Source organism: Topomyia yanbarensis, chromosome 1, assembly GCF_030247195.1.
Source record: "Topomyia yanbarensis strain Yona2022 chromosome 1, ASM3024719v1, whole genome shotgun sequence".
In the NCBI taxonomy this organism is placed as follows: domain Eukaryota; kingdom Metazoa; phylum Arthropoda; class Insecta; order Diptera; family Culicidae; genus Topomyia; species Topomyia yanbarensis.
This window is the reverse complement of record NC_080670.1, coordinates 161,469,802-161,489,706: the sequence shown is the minus strand read 5'-3', so window position 1 is coordinate 161,489,706 and position 19,905 is coordinate 161,469,802.

The following is a 19,905-nucleotide window of genomic DNA, read 5'->3' as shown; positions in this document are numbered from 1 at the left end:
ACAAATTTTCAAGCGTTTTTTTCCGACGACAGCTTTCCACCATAACAAGTTGCTGCCTCCGCTAATTGAACTCCTTATCTAGGATGAACCATCAACCGAATTTGCGTCGATAATGCTGCCATTCTTACAGCAAATTCCAAACTGAAAGCATCTAGTTCGCCGGGCCTGGATGGCGTTCCCTCGATTTTTGTCATAAAGTGCCTCAGCGGGCTTCTTGAACCACTTCGGCCTGTTTTTGTCTATCCTTGACTGTAACTAGGCTAAGAATCATCTATATATCATGGTGATACCAGTTTATATGGGGGTTTACTGTATGGCCGCACTTCTCAACCAGTACCTCCGGAACCAGATGGCAAATGCATGCGCAGCATTTATTGGAGACTAAGTTTGAGAAAATTGGTTCGGTCGTTTTCGAGTAACCGATGTGCGATTGTAGGTCACATACATACACACATACGCACAGACATGTTTTACTTATAACTCAGGAACCAATTCTTCGCTCCAACGTAATTCGCTAGTACTCAATGTGAATACTATACCCTTCATTTAAAACTAAGATTGTGAGAATCGACTCGGCAATATATGAAAAACAGGTGTGAATCTATTTACGGGACTTTGCCAATTCATCGGATCTTCCGGAATCTTCAATGTGGTTTCCAATGTGGCCAAAGAGACTTTGATTTGCAATTGCTGAGCTGATCCAACAATTTCAAGTTTAGTTTTGCATCATTTAGATATGAAGATTATACCGGTTTATATGAAAATTTCGCATGTAACCGCATACTTCAACCCATAGCACAGGAACCAAAGCTCCGTTAATAGAATAATAGAAGGCAATAGGGATGCTATAGCTTTCATTTGAGACTACATTTTAAAAAATCGAGTCCGACATTTCCAAGAAGCAGATGTGAATTTAATTAAGAAACATTGCCATTTTTGACTGAAGCTTCCGGTGCCGCCGAAGGTGTCCAAAGTGGTCAATATGGGTTTGATTGGGCATCAGTGAGCCTAGTAAACCCAAGTAATTTGGAACATTTTTTTTTAAATTTTCCATCTTTTGGATAACATGCTGATTTCGATTTATATGGGAATTTCATGCGTGACCGCACTCTTTATCCCGTAACTCCGGAACCGGATGTCGGATTTAATTTAAATTCAATAGCAGCTTATGGGAACGTTGTACCTTTCATTTGAGACTAAGTTTGATCGGTTCGGCCTTCTCCGAGTAATCGATGCGCATTTGTTAATCACATACATACACACCGTAGACGAACACACACAGACATTTGGCGAACTCGAAGAACTGAGTCGAATAGTAGAAGATACTTAGTCCTCCGGGCTTAGGTTAAAAATACGATTTTCAGAGTGATTGCATAGCCTTCCTATATAGGAGAGAGGCAAAAATAAATAAATAAATAAATAAATAAATAAATAAATAAATAAATAAATAAATAAATAAATAAATAAATAAATAAATAAATAAATAAATAAATAAATAAATAAATAAATAAATAAATAAATAAATAACTAAATAAATAAATAAATAAATAAATTAATTAATAATAAAAATATTAATCAAACAATAGATAACAACATTTATTAATTTAACGATTTTTTCTGTAAAATACACTCCAGGTCAAGGATAGAATCCACCTTATCGATTATACCGGCATGAAGGGTATACTCGCAACGCCCTAAAGTTGCCGTACATTTATCGACGTTGATCAGCGTGCTCTTATCACCTTTACTCTGTATTGGCTATATCACCTTGGAGTACAGCATAGTCGAGTCCTGAAGCAACTGAACAAAAGATTTTCAAAATCAGCGTACAGTTGTTTTCCAGACTTGATGCGGGTGCAAAGATCGTTAGTGAATATGAGATAGATAAGTGGTCCAATGCGACTTCCTTGGGGAACTCCGAGAGGTGTTTCAGATACGCTTGAGTGTGTGGTTGCAAATCCAACCAAAGCGGATCGTTCGATGAATATATGAACAAAATTGAGCCCACGACAAAATTTGGTTTCCAAAAAAATTTAAATTCCTTTTTATAATTCATGTCTAATATAAACTCAGAATATTTCAGAAAAGCTACCACGAGCAAAATGTGTTCGAGATAACACGAGATTTTTACATTTCATAGTTTTCTAAGGAATCCAGCACAGTGAAGTATTTTTTTTACTCTATTAACGCATATAATCATATAATCTCAAGAATAATCTACAAATCGATTATAAGCTTTCGACAAAATCGATTAGCTGATCGTGTATCTAGATCGATTACACGATTCAATTAATGCAGCTCTCGAAAATTATTCGATTATTTGCAAAAATCGGAAATCATTAATTCAGAATACAAAATATGAATTCAATTTCTGAAATTCCGAATGAAAATTTTCGAACTTCGACTCTCTGTGCGATCGAGCTTAAATTTTACAAGGGGACTACCAAAGGGGCGGTGCTACCAACGCAATAACATGTTCGCTTCCCGGTCGAATATTATTACAACATATTACACGGTGCTACAAAATTAAAAAAATGAATGTGCATTGTATCAACCGATTCGGAATTTTCTAAATGTTTTGGAAAGAAAAAGAAAGGAATGGTGTGCTATGTTATATTCTTTTGGTAAAAGTACTATGCGGTTTTGGGACAACAATGTGAAAACAACCATTATTTTGCGGCTTTTTCATGAAAAATTTGAAAGCTGCCAAATTTTTTTTTGCAGGAAACGTCTTTGTTGTAATATAAAATTAGAGAGAAATTTTAATTTCGCATTCAATGACCTATTTATGATCAATATTGGCTGAAAAATGGTAGAGGTATTTTTGCCTAATTAAAAACCTGCTCACATGAACTTTTAAGGGGACGGTCTCGAATAAAATTTTCAAAAAATAGATTTTTTTGCTCGATTACTTATACATTCAAAAGTATTTGTGAGAACTTTGAGCTTGAAATTGGAAAAATAGTGAAAGTTTTAATTTTTGATTCCTATAGTGCGAGTAAATACCTCACTAACCCCTTAAAAGTTCATGCGAGCAAGTTTCTAATTTGGAAAAAAAATTGGAAATGCCATTTTTCGGACGATTTTGGTGATGAATAGGTCGCTGTATGCGGAATTGATGGTATACAATATTTTCCATACATTATTTTGTGATGAGATCTACAATCTATAATAGGTCACATGAAAAGAACAAAATCACTGTAGCACCGTATTATCAGACTGCATTTACAAATGTCTGTTGTACATATTGGACGTACATTTTACGGAATTAGATACCAAATTTCTGTTCATATTTCTGATAATATAGCGGAAGAAAAAGATGGGTGGGTAATGTCAGAGACATAACCGGAGTGAAGTCGAATACACTTTAGATTATTTATATGAATATGTAGGTACTCAACGGGACACCAACAAAAACCCTATTTATTATTGAAAAACAATTTTTATTGATGATTTAATTTGATCTACGCTCAACCCCTCTACAGAACACAAACTCACTCACCGATTTGGTGCTGTGACCACGTTTATTACGTGCAACCGACGACTTTAAGCCCATCTTAAATATGTGACATCAGTCTCAAGCTTTCCCTCAATAGTTTTGAATGAGAGTTTTTTACATGGTACTGTTGACCGATATTTGGTTGATAAGTTATTTGCTGGAATAAATACCTCTCCCCACCCTTTCCAAGAAAGCACGTATACACATTCACCCACTTGAGAACACTTTCGAGGGAAAACAAAAATTTCTGCAAAAAACTAAAAATATCCTAAAAATAAAATACACTGAATTTAGTGGAATTGGCGTGGATAGCGCATAGATTGATATCCCCGAACAAACCAACTAGATAGGGGCCGCTGGCTTCTAGGAGGGTCATTACGGCTGAGTTCTGGAAGCGTAAATCCGTTTTTAAAGTCCTGCGCGATCTCTGTCGACTTCTGATAGCAGCGAATTTCTCGCAGGGCGACAGTCTGGTCGATAGCGATGGAGCTTCCTAACGCCACCCGTGGCGGGGAACATTTACGGGCGGCCAGTGGAATAGCACAGACCAATCATGGCGCAGATAATTCCTATGTTCACAAAATACATTATTTTCGTTTTTTACGCATGGGCACGCATTGGCCAGGACCAGGGACCCCGAGATTTTGGGATGAATATGAAATCATTCCATAGACTTTATTGCAAAGAAGAGTAGCACTGAATTGTTAAATACTTCTTAGCGAGTGGGTAACAATAGATCAGTAGCAGCTCGGAATCGCACATTGCAGTGTATCCCAGGTGATCAAGATGTTTAAAGAGCATCAAAATGGCAGGAAACGAGGCGCTGCTTTACTATTGATGCAATTGAAACGCCAATCCAACATTTCGATTCAAGATTCAATTTACTTTTAACGACAACAATGAAACGTTTGGTACACCCTGTATACAAAGTTTGGAAGGCACCGGATCTTAGCCAACCAATCTGAAAACCTTGTTTGGCAAGCAATCTACTGCCGTAATATGCATATTTGTCCCATGTTCTATGGGATTCCCTATATACATGGGACAATTATGCGTATAACGGCAGTCTATGGATGTGGTAAAATAATCATTTCTTCGCAACATCTTACGTCTTACGAAGACGCGATACTTTTTGGCCGGATTAAACATTTTTTACTCTGCCCAATCAGTTTTAGACTCCAACCCGACACAAAAATTTTAAGCCGTCATGAGGATTTTTCATGAGGTCCCAAAAAAGAAATTTAAAAATGCTCTTGTGAAATTTCTACACGTATCAAGACTAGCTTTCTGAGGCGCTAATTGGTTTCGCTGATCTCCCGTTTGTCCGAAAGTTGCAAGTTTTGCTCTTCTCTCCCGGTCACCATCTACGCATTCTCTCCCCTGTCCTTGATACAACTGCTTCTACACCGATTTTGGAAAGAATCCCCCCTCTGAATATCTTGACCAAGCATAAGTCTCCGATAAAAAATCAAATTTGTATTCCGTATTCCTAGTTTTACGATATTTGTAATTTTACCTCTTTGTTAAAACTATTGTCCCCCATCTTGTAAATAGAATTGTATCCCTAGTTTTAAAACACCGGTGAAATTTTTCATAAATATTTGTTCCCCCTTTTGTGTACCAAACTATATTGTTAGTTTTAAGATAACTGTAAATATTTCCTGAAAACTATTACTATTGAATTCCTTGTTTTAAAATTTTCCATAAATTTTTTTTTTGCCCCCTATCTTGTATATAGAATCTTATTTCTAGTCTTAAGATAGCTGTAAAATTTTTCTCTTTCATAAAAAAAATATTTCAACATTGTAACCTCCTAGTTTTAAAATATCCAAGATGTAAAAACAAAAGAATTTGGCACCGCCAAGCTAACGCATTTGTGCCTATTAAATAAACGAAATGAATATAAAAAAAAGACTAGCTTTAAACGAGATTTGATTAAAAGTGTCACAGCAAATGTGAGTGCAATTGAGGATATTTGCAAAATCTCGGACATTTAGTAGCGAAAATATTTTTATAAATATTCTAGTGTTGTGGTGTGTTATCAAAGTATGCTTCACATAAGTAGAACATTCTTGTGCTGTTGGAATGAAATTATTTAAATTTTAATATTTAGTTTTTTTGCTAAATCTAAAACCTCAGTTTATGGACAAATGACGAATGCTAAGGCATATTATGCCGCGGAAACGTGCACTCGGCATATTTTATATTTCCACTGATTTACATTTCTGGCATTGAAACGAATTGCATCGATAATTTTGAAAGATTCTAGTAAATTTTGTTTTATTTTGATAGAAATTTTAAACAAACTTTAGGTGATAACTAAGGTATTGAACATCTCTAATATTTAATAGTAAAAATGTTAATTGTAGAGACGCAGAAAAAAAAATATATTTTGATCGATCCGAATAGTTTTGTGCGGAATGCACACTACCTTACTTGAAGTTAGTTTTCAGTGTTCAAAATTCTCTTCATCTTTAACCAGCAATCAACAGGCCAGTTAGACGGTTTTAGCATCTAACCAATGCCATTTTTGGTACTAGTATGAAGGTCAGATGAGATCGTCTAGTTAGATTATAATGTAGTTGCTAAGTGTGTACTGTATGCAGCTTACCTGAGATCGAACTCCCACTACCGCATATAGTGTGTTAAGCTTGGACATTAGCAACGACACCTACTTGTAGAAATCTGAAATCCGGTTTGTTATGAATATATTTTACATCCCACTTTATTTTTTAAAATAATTTCAACACGGTGCACTGATTTGGTACAAATTTTGAAGAGTCTCAGGGTGGCATGGAGTAGAAATAATTCATTTTTGATCGTAGTCTACAGCAAGGTGCGCCAACTGGATGTATACTTTTTCAACATTGAACAACTTCGTCATTTTTCAACCGATTTTCACAAGTAAATAAGTTTTTTTAGGAAATTTTATGCCATTTATTATAAACCAGGTTTAGAATACAATGTCGATTAAATGACCACCTCCATTTGATACACTAAAAGCAGCTCTTTTGCGGACTTTTTGCATGACATTGGGCAGCATTTCAGGCTTAATCGCAGCAATTTCAGCTCGTATACTAGCTTTAAGTTCGTCAAGGTTCTTAGGTTTGCTAAAATAAACTTTACTTTTCAAAAAACCCCACAGAAAAAAAGTCTGGTATCGTTAAATCTGGAGAACGAGGGGGCCATTCCAAATTACCATTTTTTGAGACAACGCGTCCTGTGAATTTGCTCTGCAAGAACTTGATTGTAGCGGCTGTGGCGTGGTAAGGTTTTTCAGACCTTTTTTATGCACTTGTGGACTGTGCACCAAAATCCAACAGTAGCGTGCAGCGTCGATCGTCTTTGAAAAAATAAGGACCGATGATTGTTTTGGAGTACATTCCGGCTCAAACAGTTACTTTGTGGTCGTGCAGTGGTGTTTGATGTATAACGTGTGGGTTCTGTCTCCCCCAAATTCGACAATTTTGTTTTTTTTACTTCGCCGTTTGAAGGCGCCGAATGCCTGCCATATTTTTTTTACGATAAGCACGCACAGTTTTCACTATTGAACGATTATTTCCAATAAAAAGCACTGCGACTTCAGCGCCTTCTTTTGGAGTAAATTGACTCATAGCAAAATGGCACTAAATGACGCTTCAGAATTGTGTTTATCTGTCCAAATCGGCTGGTAAATGGCGGAGTTGTTCAATGTTGAAATAGGATACATCCAGATGGCGCACCCTGTACCTGTTCTGCTTTTTGGGCCCCTTGGCTCAATAGTGCCCAGGAGCCCCGCCTAGTCTTATGACGGCTCTGATTATATATTTAGCCAGTATCAAGCCAAAGCGGGCCAAGCGCCATTTTGATATGCATCATCAAAAAACACCACCGCGTCCAATGTAGCACTAGCAATACACACATCTAGTTATTCATTTATTTTCTGTTTGGATTATAGAGGTTTTAAGCTGATTCGCCTCTTTCCGGATTAGAAAAATGGAACCGAGGTAAGCTGCGTACAAGGCAATCGACTTATCAATCTCGCTGTGCCCACTCGTCGTCTTTTTATTTTGAAACCCAAATTAGCTATTGAAAGCGAATAGGTGTGTATACCTTAATTATCCATGCTAATAGTAAGATAATGAAAAAAATAATTTTGGCATGAAACATTCTAGCAACGTCACCTATTCGAAAAATTGTATTATTCTCTTAAACCAAAACAAATTTGTACTATTTCATCAAAAAATGTTACAGCCTTAACAATGAACTTACTCCAAAAACGGTCCGAAGTAGTACTTAATTACGTTGTAAAATGTGTTTTACACTATTGGGCGATTACAATGTGTTTGACATATATTCAGTTATTTTACATTTTCGTGTTTTACACTATATTTATGTTTGAAGGAAGTCTTCAAAACCTACATAAAATAACTACACATAAGCAGGAAAATAGGTGCTCTGTTAAGAAATACATCGACGAAAATAGAGTGAAGATAATATGCCCAGTAAATGTACCTACATATAACTATTCATGATATTTAGATATTTTTCGCCGCTGCTCTCGTAACTTTCCTAACTTTAGGACGAAACGGGAACGATCACAAATTGACACACATTTGTTTCCATCCAAAGTTGAATTGTTTCCATAACGGCACTCGCAACATAGCTCCACTGAGTCAATCCATCGCTTCACCAAAGTTCCAAACTAAACCAGTAGGTTCAAATTTCATCAACTTTCCATATGCACGACCCTCCTCACAGCCTGACCGATGCGAATCCGACTAATGCTACTTTTTTATCTGTTTCTTCTCAGGGGGTGCAAATAAAAACGCACTCGAGAAAATCGATACAAAACGCTCCGGACTACCACATCACAACTCAGCTGATCCAAACAACTCCAAAAAAGTTAAACAACGGCTTGCCGCCTCCCTCCTCGCACAAGAGTTCACTCCCATCGGGCAACAGTAGGGTCCTGGGTCACTCACTGAACAGCTAAAAACAGCAGCCAACTTTGCAGACTTTTGTCATATTTTGCCAAATTGAACCGGAACAAAGTTTTCACGTTAAAATTAAAAACTTTCACCATTTTCATTCACACAAACACACAGCGATGGCGTAGCTCGACGTTTGTGCAATAATGAGTTTGCTGGAGTGAGATGTTTTGTTATTTTCGGTAGCGTAGACAGCATTTTACGCACAATTCCCTAGGTCGCCTACTTTGTGTAATGATTAGATATAAAATAAAGCTTTAAAAACTGACCCGCCGAAGTTCTACACATTCCGAAATCCCCATCGAATCTGCATTTACTAGAAAATCTATGAAATCACAATCACCGCCGTAAAATTTCATCCCTGACATTGCAAAGCAGCAAAGTTACGAAAGAAAACTTTAATGAGACAAACTTTCGCGCCAAGATCACTTCCAGTCTCAACTTGGCAGACTCGAATCTCATTCATAAATTTCGGGAATTCATAATCACCTACCTGCCGTTTCCCACCCGGCCGTTCTGCACTAGGAAAGATCTTGCTGAAGGTCGTTCGTTGTCTTTCGAGTTTGATTTCCTGAAAGTAAGTAACTCTTCGAGGATGTGTTTGTGTCGCACACGGTCGCACGCCGAAGTAGTGGTAAGTAAGTGGTGGCACACCCCTCGCTCGAAAACTGATTAAAAACTCCGATTATTGTTGAAGAAATTAAGGAACAAAACTGCCGCCGACGTCTCCCCCTGCTTTACCAATTTCTTGGTTAAGTTTGCAGGATCGACTCGAAAACAAACTTTTTGCGTTTCGAAAGTGGGTCAAAGTTAGAAACCGTCGCGGGGGTGCGACGTCGGTAACACAACAGTAGGAACAGTAGCTGTGAAGGAAAGTTATCGCCAAAGTTCCCCAGGTCCGGGAATACATAGGCTAAGGTTTGGCTGTGCGTTGCACTTCCCCTTGTTAGGGTTGCGGAAAGTTTGCGTCCTCGCACGCGCAGTTTTTAAGTTTGCCGCCGTCTTTGCGGATTGCTCCGGTCCTTCCCCTCTCGACGCTCATTGGCGGTTCGGGGTTTAGTTTTCGAAAGTGTTTCGGATCGGCTGATAACTTAGTGCTGGAAAGTTCGGGGATTTTATTGCTGAAAGTTTGGCAGTCAATTCCTTCGTAGGACTGTGGACAAGAGTGCCATGATTTATGTTAGGATATACTTTCAGATGTATTACGTGGTGATTTTAAAGTTATGAAAATTTACCGATAACGCTCGAAAACGGAATATCCAACTTTCAATTTTCACAGAATAAAGTGTAATACCACATAATCACATTGGAGAATGTATTTCACATTACTTAAAGTACGTTACGAGAGACAGCATCATATATCTAATAAAAACAAAGAAAAAAAAGTCGGCCAGACATGAGCGGGCATAGCGTAGTTGGTAAATCGATTGCCTTGTACGCAGCCTGGGTTCGATTCTCAATCCTACTTAGAGGGTTATAGATTTTTCTAAAGAGATTTTTTAATCCGAAAAAATAGGTGAATGAAGATTTTTTAATCCGAAAAAATAGGTTAAAACCTCTATAATCGAAATAAAAAAGTCGGCCATCCAACCCCAACTCCAACTGAGCCAGGACTCCCTTGTAGGCCGTATAGGATAAAATTCTTTACATTACTTATACTATATGCCACGTAAAATTACGTGTGCGTGTGTATGTCCACCCATTGTAATGCTGGAAAATCTGAGAATGGAAATATTCTTCTAATAATTAACGTAGTTGTGAAGATTACAAAAAATTGCTTCCTGATCTCCATCCGCAAGATATTAGTTGACATGATACTAATCACTAATCAATTATTTGCTGCAGAACGGCTGACAAACTCGCTATCTAATGTCAGGTAAGTTCCTTCTCCGTATTCAATTTAATTGTACAAAAATAATGAAACTTCGGACTGGCAAATCTCCTGACTATAGGTAGGTATAAATAATGTGGGTCAATCACGGCCCACAACTCTACTCTTTCGACGATAATCTTCTGGGTATTATACCAATCCAATCTAGCAGCACGAAGTCATCTGGCTTTAATCCATCCGCTTGCGAGAGATTAAACATCCACATGACCTGTCATCCAGCCATCAGCCCTTTTCCCCATTCAGCCCTTTTCCCATTTCATTCGATAGCGATGCGGGCCCCTGGTTTCGGGGTTGCCTTCGTAATTAATATAATTGTGGAAGTAGCGAATTTTCCAATTTCATAAAATTTCTCTCCGTTCGTCAACCACTGCTTTGGTTGTGAAGGAGGGGGTTGGATGTTGGTTGCGGATTTTATGTACGTGCAAAGCCGAAAGAATGAAGATAAAACCCGCACGTATACGGGATATTCCACAACCCTTCCGCTTTTGCGTTGAAGGAAACCGTCGTGTCTCATCGTCATTTTCGGAAAAATAGAAGATGATGGGGGTTTTGCCTGGATCCCTGGTTCCCTGAAGGAGGCATCGTGTGGGTGAGTTTTATTATATTTTATAATGGATTCTTTATCATATCAAATTCTTGCGTTGTATTTTATATTATTTCAATATATTGCACACGCGGCTCCAACCGCCAAGCGCGTTTTATCTTCCTGCCGCCCAAGTGATGTCCTGGTTGTTTCCTCTGCTGAAAATAAGCGGAGCTGGTGGGTGCCGAAGGCGAAACCTCTCGCGCTCTGGAAGGGTAGTCAAATTTTATTTCTTCTGGCGTTACTGCGTTGCACTAAGTGAACGAACGGGTTGTGGTTCTTTCGCCTGGGATGTTTCGCATTATGTATGCATATTTGAATTTGAGCTCCTCGCTCCCTCAATGAAGCCATTTGCTTCTGGGCTGCTACTACTGTCGTTGCTGCTGCTGCTTTTGTCTTGGCGTTTGGAGTCGGTAGATATCTAGGTACTTGTTTTAGAATCACCCTTTGTCTATAATAAACAGGGTGGCAGTTAGTGAGAGAGAATCCCAGACACAGCTTATCGATGAATGTTTAGTTCACGGTGGATCAACTGGATATGTAACTGGTAAGGCGAGGTAATAGGTCATTGCAAAAGAGCCAGCCGTCGTATGTTCAAGTACTGTCAAGAATGATTCCTATGGTAGTGAGCTCCGATTCGGCTGGCATCGTGTTTTGGTATTATCCTTAACTTTAAACCCGACTCGACTTCTTCCAAAGTCTGATAGCCAATTTTCCGGGACTTCAGTTAAATTGGGTTCCGGAATCGCTACTAGTGGCATCTGAATGAGAAAATGACCTGTGATCAGAGCCTCAAAATCGTTTGGATCATTGTCAGACTGTGGGAACCGATTGTTCGTTTGAAGAGCGTTTTGCAGGATTTGTTTGCAGACTCCCACAATTCTCCAAAGGTGTACCGAAACTGTATCTGCTCAATGGCTGTCTTCTTCTCTACGACGCTTCGAAACTGCTGATTTGAGAGTAGACGACGGAGTTCGTCTAGATCGCGTTTAGCGCCGACAAAGTTTTAGGTCCGGCTTTCCGCCACGGGATGCAAACCGCTTTAGAGATGACAAGAATGTCTGCGTTGTCAGATCTGCTACTACTTCCACATGTACGGGCTTTGTAACCAGACAAACGTAAATCGCTACAAAATACTTACGATACGTATACGACATAAAACGGTCCGCAATAATCCACTTCGACTCTCTGGACTGTAGCACACGGGGTAACACGTTCTGGTGGTAAATCTGCCATCAGCTATTCATGAACCTCTGTGTTCGGGATGTTTGAACGTCACGAATGTAAATTTTTGAATGTAGCTTTTAGTCACAGCCTACCTAGATACCAATTAATATGGCAACACGCACCGCTGCGCGAAAGGAAGAAAAATGCTACCTGTGTTGGAGGGATGAAGCGCATTAGGAATTGTGGTTTTGGTCGTGTCAAGACATGAAGTCAAAGATAAGTCATTTGGTGTAAAGTGAACTAAAGCAAAAGGCTGTAAATAGACGAAAATACAATATTAAACTTAAATGCAAGTGTTTCTATCCGGTTTCTGAGCTACGTGGTGAAAATTCGCACAGTTCGTCGGTTCGCCTATATTACCCCAAGTTACAGTCAATTCTCGAACACTTTGGCTTCGTTCGAAAACAAACCACGCCACTGTGAATGACTTTCCGAACCAGCAATAGATAGAGCGGAGACGGCCCGATTGTTATCAGGTTTCGATAACCATCAAATATCAGGACCGGTGTTACGGGTCAAACTACCAAAGATTCGACTACCTTCGTTCAGTGGAAAAATTCGCGAGCGGGTGACGTTTAGAGACACTTTCCTCAATGTTATCGACCACAACAACCAACTGCCCGATATAGACAAGGTCACATCTTTCCGATCTGTCTGGTGACGCATTGCAGGAGGTCAGTTCATTGGAGCTCTTGGCAAACAATTACAGTGTAGCATGGAAGGCAATAGGGAGGCGCTACGAGAACAATAAACTGATAGTGAAGGCTCGTTTAGATGCACAATTTTCACTGGAGACTCTGAAGAAGGAGAGCTACGACGGAATTAATCAGCTCATCGGAGAGTTTGACAAAAATCTGTGGATGCTGAAGAAAAGCGGAGAGAATACGGCCGGGTGGTACCTAGTCTCTGTGAGACTCCATGGCTCCGTTGAAGCCCCGACGTATGATAAGGTGATCGAGTTACCCCGTAATCATTGCTCTGTACTACTGTCGATCTCCACATCAAAATCTTCCGATTCAGAACACCGACCAACAAAAACTTCCTCCTGTCATGCAAAAGCGAGATTATCTGGCAGATGTCCGTTCTGCAGTGACACGTGACAAACTGCTTTCTATTGCATGAGGTTCCAACGAATAAAGGTTCCCGTGAGAAGAGAATCCGCGGATAAGAACATGATGTGGTGCAGTCCTGAAGCCGGGTAGCACAATTGCAAAGCTGCCAGTAGTGTTGGATGCATCTTGCAAAACAAGTACAGGTTTGCTTCTCAACGACGCCTTGATGGTGCGTCTAGTAGGGCAAGACGATTTGCTGGAAATCATTCTACGATTTCGTTACAGAATATGATCAACGACTTCAAAGAATTGTGTGGTGAAATTTGGCAGAAGAGAAACTACGCACCCAGTACGGACACATTTCGGTTCAGTACACCGAAGTGGACTGGCGAGGCATTCGATACTGTGCGTTAGTGACACTTGACGTGAAGAACGCATTCAACAGCGCAAGCTGGGATGCCATCGCGCTCTCGTTACACCGGCTTAGCCTACCGGTGGGTCTATACCGGATCCTGGAATGCTACTTCCAGAACCGCGTACTGCTATACGAGACTGATGCCGGTCAGAAAAGGGTTCCGATTACCGCCGGAGTCTCGCAGGGCTCGATCCTAGGCCCAGTGCTATGGAACCTCATGTATGAGGGGGTTCTGAGACTGAAATCCTGGGGTCAAGATCGTCGGCTTTGTCGACGACGTAACCTTGGAGGTCTATGGGGAGTCCATCCCTGAGGTAGAACTAACTACAGAACACGCGATTAACACGGTGGAGGAATGGATGAGCGCGAGAGGCCTGGAGCTCGCTCAGCATAAGACGGAGGTGGTTATCGTCAACAACCGCAAGTCGGCACAACATGCAGTTATCTATGTGGGAGAAGTCGTGATGACCTCACAGCGGAGTCTGAAGTCTCTCGGAGTCATTATAGACGACAAGCTGACCTTCGGCAGCCACGTCGACTATACCGGGAATAGATAGGTAGAGCGTCGACTGCTGTTGCGGCACTATCGAGGATGATGTCCTACAGCTCAAAGGTGTGCGCCAGTAGACGTAGGCTACTGGCAGGCGTTGCCGTATCTATCCTCAGGTACGGCGGCCCGTCATGGTCAAGAGCGCTGAGGGTAGCCAGTTACCTACAGAAATTGGAGAGCACCTACCGCGTGATGTGCTTCAGAGTGATATCTGCCTACCGCACGGTATCGCACGATGCATCCTGCGTGATAGCGAGCATGATACCAGTCGGGCTGGTCATCCGGGAAGATGAGGAGTGCTTCGAGCTGCGTGGAAATAGAGGAGCCCGCGAGCGCACCAGGGTGACCTCGGTCGCCAGATGGCAGCATGAGTGGGATAACTCCTCGAACAATAGGTGGACCTATCGGCTGATACCTAACATATGTTCCTATGTTCTCGTTTCGACGTCAAAAGAAGAGCAATGCTTAACGTCTGTGGCTGGGCCACAACCCCTGATACCCTTATTCAGCGGATGTGTCAATCGGCGGAGAAGTGGAACGCAGTCTCGACTGCAACCACCCAGATAGCTTGTAGACTATAGGGAATTTGGCGCACCGAGCAGCAGATGACGGGCATGACTAACTAGTGATTGGTTAGTTGGAGCGAAAAAGGTCGAGCGCAGAAAAGTGAGTGAATGCTGAGGCAGGTTTGGCGCAGCGACTGCCAACCGCGTAAGGGGTAAACCCAGCCACCCCGAAGCAAGGCAGAAGAGCGAGTGTATATGCGTATATGTGGACTGCCTCATGCCAAGATGGGAGGGTCGTAGTGTAGTATGTTGGGACTTAGCTATCGATGCCTCGTGGCGTGGCAGAGGAGCGAAAGGGTGAGCATCCAAGTCAGTCTCACACGGTATGTTAAGGGTGAGCACAAAAGTCAGCCTCACATGGTATGTCAGAAGTGGGGCCTAAGAAAAATGTCCCACATGGGATGCCAGGGGGAGCGACAGGGGTGTAATAAAGTGGTACGATTGAGAGTGAACTAGGTGATAGGGTGAGCATCCAAGTCAGCCTCACATGGTATGTTAGAGGCTAGCACAAAAGTAAGCCTAGCAAGGAATGAAAAAGGCGAGCACACAAGTCAGCCTCGCAAGAATCGAGAAAAGGTGAACACAAAAGTAAGCCTCATGTGGAGTGTTAGGGAGTGAATCAAGGTGTGACAGAGAGAGAGAACCCAAGTAAGCCTCATACAGGACGTATGAACGCGTGAGCGAGAGTGAATGAGTACATCAAGTACAGCCATCCCCCTAGAAGTAATACCGAGAGGTAGTCCCTGGGGAGAACAATGGCGGTGCCCAATGGAGTTTAGTCGGTATTAATGGCAGCGTCACCATTAGAGCCCGACACGCCCCCAGTACACCCCGTGCGGTAGCTTGGCATCTACTAATAGCACGTGTACTGGGCTAGTACGTAAATGTATTCTCCATTCCATTCTTGTGGAAACAGAAATGCGGATGCGAAAAACTGCAAGAACAGTGGCAAGAGTTTAGACGGAATCTGGTTGGCTTAGAAGGATTATTCGTACCACGGTGGACGAGAATCGGCAGCCACGTAGTATCAGTAGAAATCCATGGATTTTGCGATGCGTCCGAGATGACCTACGGAGCATGCATCTACATTCGAACAACCGCCGATGGAGGAACGGTCGATGTACATCTTCTAACCTCGAAGTCCCGTGTTGCCCCATTGAAGACGAAGAAGAAACAATCGATCCTCCGCTTGGAACTTTTGTTGGCTTGTTCATCCAAAAGTAAGATGCGAATGCTGCTCATCACCTTTTCGTAAACGTGTGCCAATGATAATCATTGGCACACGTTTACGAAAAGGTGGTGAGCAGCATTCGCATCTTACTTTTGGATGAACTCGATGATCGTCAAGTGCTGGCTTGAATCGCCACCATCTGGTGGTGGAAGGAATTTGTAGCAAACCCAAGTAACAATTAAAATGCCTCGGGGATTTATCATTGTTTTATCCTGGTTTTATGAAGGAATCCTTGAAACCGGTGATTTTATTATGGTTTTATGCAGCTGTCATTTCATTTGTTCCTAAATTTCACTATAAAACTATGTTATGACTTCCACGATAAAGCTTTAGGTTACAAATTTATATAGTGGTTGTGAAACGGTTCTATATACTTTGTTAAAACTGGAATAAAACTAACATACAATAAGAAATTAAGTTATAAGACAGTTTTATCGGAGATTATTGCACGTATTCAGGTTTTGGAATGTCTATATTAAAACCTCTTTAAAATAATTACTCTTATGAAAGGCATGAGCTATACTAAGGAGTTATAAAATTGTCATCAGAAGCTCGAATCTTGTTTACTTTCATGTAATATAGTAACTGTAGTGCAACTAAGTTACTTTGAAAATTCCATTTGGAAATGGAATTCTTCCTCAATTTCTTTTGACCCAAAGCAGAAGACGAACCAAGTCAGGATTATTTCGTCTTTGCAGGATAATAAGAATTTCTGAACAACCGCTGACAGGAGGATTGGTTTGTTTTTCTCGTTTTTCCAGGATGATTATCAAGATGGTAAATAAAGGTGAGAGCTTTTTTGTGCGTGCTGTTGCAGTTGTCAATCACGAGAGGGTTGCAATGATTTGTTTTTTGGCTGTTTACAAAAATTGACTTTGCCGACAAAAACAGCCGTTGCAACAATTTTAAGAACCACTTCTCACATTATATTACAAAAAAGGAAGCCCATTTGCGTTTTAGTACTATAAACAATAAGTAGGGAAAGTTATGAAACTTAGAGCCATAGTACTCAAGTGAGAGCAAGGATGTGAAGTAAACAGATCGAAAAACTAGAAGTGGCAGGGTCATTAGAACAGGCTTAATATCGTGCGGGCTTAATTTTTGCCTTCTGATAATGAGGGTCGAGCTTAGGCAGAATAACTACGAATCACCCGAGTTCACTATCATGTGTCCTTGATAAAGGTAGACGTATCTATCTTTACCGTGACAACCGGCAAAAATTAAGCCACGCAAGATCACCACTGAAAACCTGTCGACGATTAGCATCAATCTGAATGATGATTGCTGCTGTTCATCTCTGTATGCCTTTTGCATGCCGGGATAGATTTTTATTAGACTATTGTCACTGTTCTTACAGTCGTGGCGGGTTTGCTACATTGTGTAAGGCAATGGCTGTGTCTACAGCGGCTACCCACCGCTGCCGATGGATTCCCATCAGTTTCTTTTTCTTTTTTCCTTTTTTTATTTCGACTATGTTAGTCACATTTTCTTTTTTACGTTTTAACGACATTCAATTAGCTAGAGATTACTGGGTAGGGAAAGTTATGAAACTTAGAGCCATAGTACTCAAGTGAGAGCAAGGATGTGAAGTAAACAGATCGGCCACTTCTAGTTTTCCGATCTGTTTACTTCACATCCTTGCTCTCACTTGAGTACTATGGCTCTAAGTTTCATAACTTTCCCTAGCCAGTAATCTCTAGCTAATTGAATGTCGTTAAAACGTAAAAAAGAAAATGTGACTAACATAGTCGAAATAAAAAAGGAAAAAATAAACAATAAGCTCATACAAATGCATTTCGGTCTAGGGTCAGATCACTCTAGAAATGCATAACAAATTTGAATCCAATTTGAAAAAACGCATTTCATTTCCATTATTGCATCAACTTTTACTCTTTTGCCGAAACATTTGTTCAACAAGCGTCTTACGCTGATCTACTTCGTTCGAAACTTTGTTGGAGTAGAATTAGTTTGTGGCAGGGCTTTGACGTCTTACACGCAACGCAAAATGCATTTCAAATTTCTATTTCGATGGAAAGTAAATGTTTAATTTCGTTGATTTTTTAAAAATGCATCTCAAGATCTGTCCCTAGATTTCGGAACATAATTTAAAGAAAATATCTGCGAATCTTTATTGAACGAGGACTATTGACAAATCTCGTGCTCGATTGGAATGACACTGACAGTAAATGGTGAACACACTATAGAGATGGCGAGTATTCAGTGTGTGTATTTTAATCTATTGCGCTACTCAAACTTGACAACCGCACTGATACATAGTAAAAACCCCCACCTTCCATTTCCAAGGCACTGTCAAAATAATCAAAACCAGTAAGCTGTGATTTAGTCCAGCATAAAACTTGTCACTCTCAACATAGATGCAGAAGTGCCATGATAAACACGCTTGCTATATGAATTGCTCAGTTATGACCGTTTTAGGAGGAATTGTCTTATGAAAGAATTATTCAAGTATACCAAGTTTTATTAAAAAAAAATATCGGCTTGAAGCAAAAATAGCAAATTGCGAAGTAAAATTTCTCAAATATACGTCTTCTTGTTCGTATGAAGGGTGGAATCAAACGTTTTGAGACATTTTTTTGAAAGAATCTGCGCTTTTTAACAAAACATTTAACATTTTTTTACTAAAACTTGGTTAAGTGTTGTTTCAATATTTGCAGAAAAATATTACCGAATGCTCTTTTTAGTAGAATTCATGGGGCGCATTTATTTTGCGTTGCTCTTTCATGATGTTTCACCATAAATCCTTAACGGCATGCCTTCAAACACGCATGGGTGTGTTATGAACAATAATAACATTCTTTTAATCACTATTCTGAAAAAAATGTATACCTTACAATATGGCATTTTGTTCGATGATTGGCATCATGCGATGTTAAGGGATAAAACCACGATAAAATTTTATTGAATACATGTAATCAGTGTAAAAATTCAGTTTAAAACGGAATGTTCTAACATGGATAGCATACGAAGTTTTATGGACTTCTTCAGGAAGACTTTACAGTTTTATGATGGTTAAATAGCGCCCATATAGTGGTTTTCCACACTTCTAGGCCAGGAGAAGGTTTCATGCTGTTGGTTTAATATCACATCTAAAGAGTGGAATGGAACTGTAATAAAACTATTACTCCTATGATAGTTTGCATAACAAGTTCTACTGATTACAATAAAACTGGGCCAATTTGTCATAACATGGGCTTATAGCAGCCTCCAGGAAGTACATAAGACCATAAAGTTAGCATGGGAGGTTTTAAATATTAGTTTTATTAAACGCTATAAAACTTCAATATAACCAAAATTGTTACTTGGGAACCGTGTGTCAGAAATCGAACCAGACTTTGGAACCATATCACTAGCATCGAGAATCTATTTTTCAATATTAAGATCCATAGTATTCAAAGAAGAGCAAGAAGTTAAAGGAAGACAGCTTAGAGAAGCGTATCAATGATTTTATTCGCAAGTGTACCTGCACGAGGCATTTCACATGTATTTGTCATACCATTTCTGTTACTAACAGATCAATCAAAACTATTCTAGACTTTTGTACAAGTTTTCAGAGACATTCTCCACTGTGTATTGGGACATTGTCTCGCTCTTGCATATGATGGTCCGATTTGTTTGTTGTTTTTTCTCGGGCTCATACATGGGGTTATAATATAGTGGATTGACCACATGGTTCAACCAGTGAATTCATGGAGATCCTAGCGCTTCGCTCGCTCTAATAGCTACAGTCTCTGCAGATAAAACTCTACACTGCTTCACTCAAAATATGAAGTAGTGGGACAATTTTTGACATCCTGGAGATGTCCATGCTTTAACCTTGACGCCGTATTAAATAAAATACAACTCGGATTTAAATTATTTTATTTTTGAATCTGATAATAGTTTACGTATTAGCGAAGAATT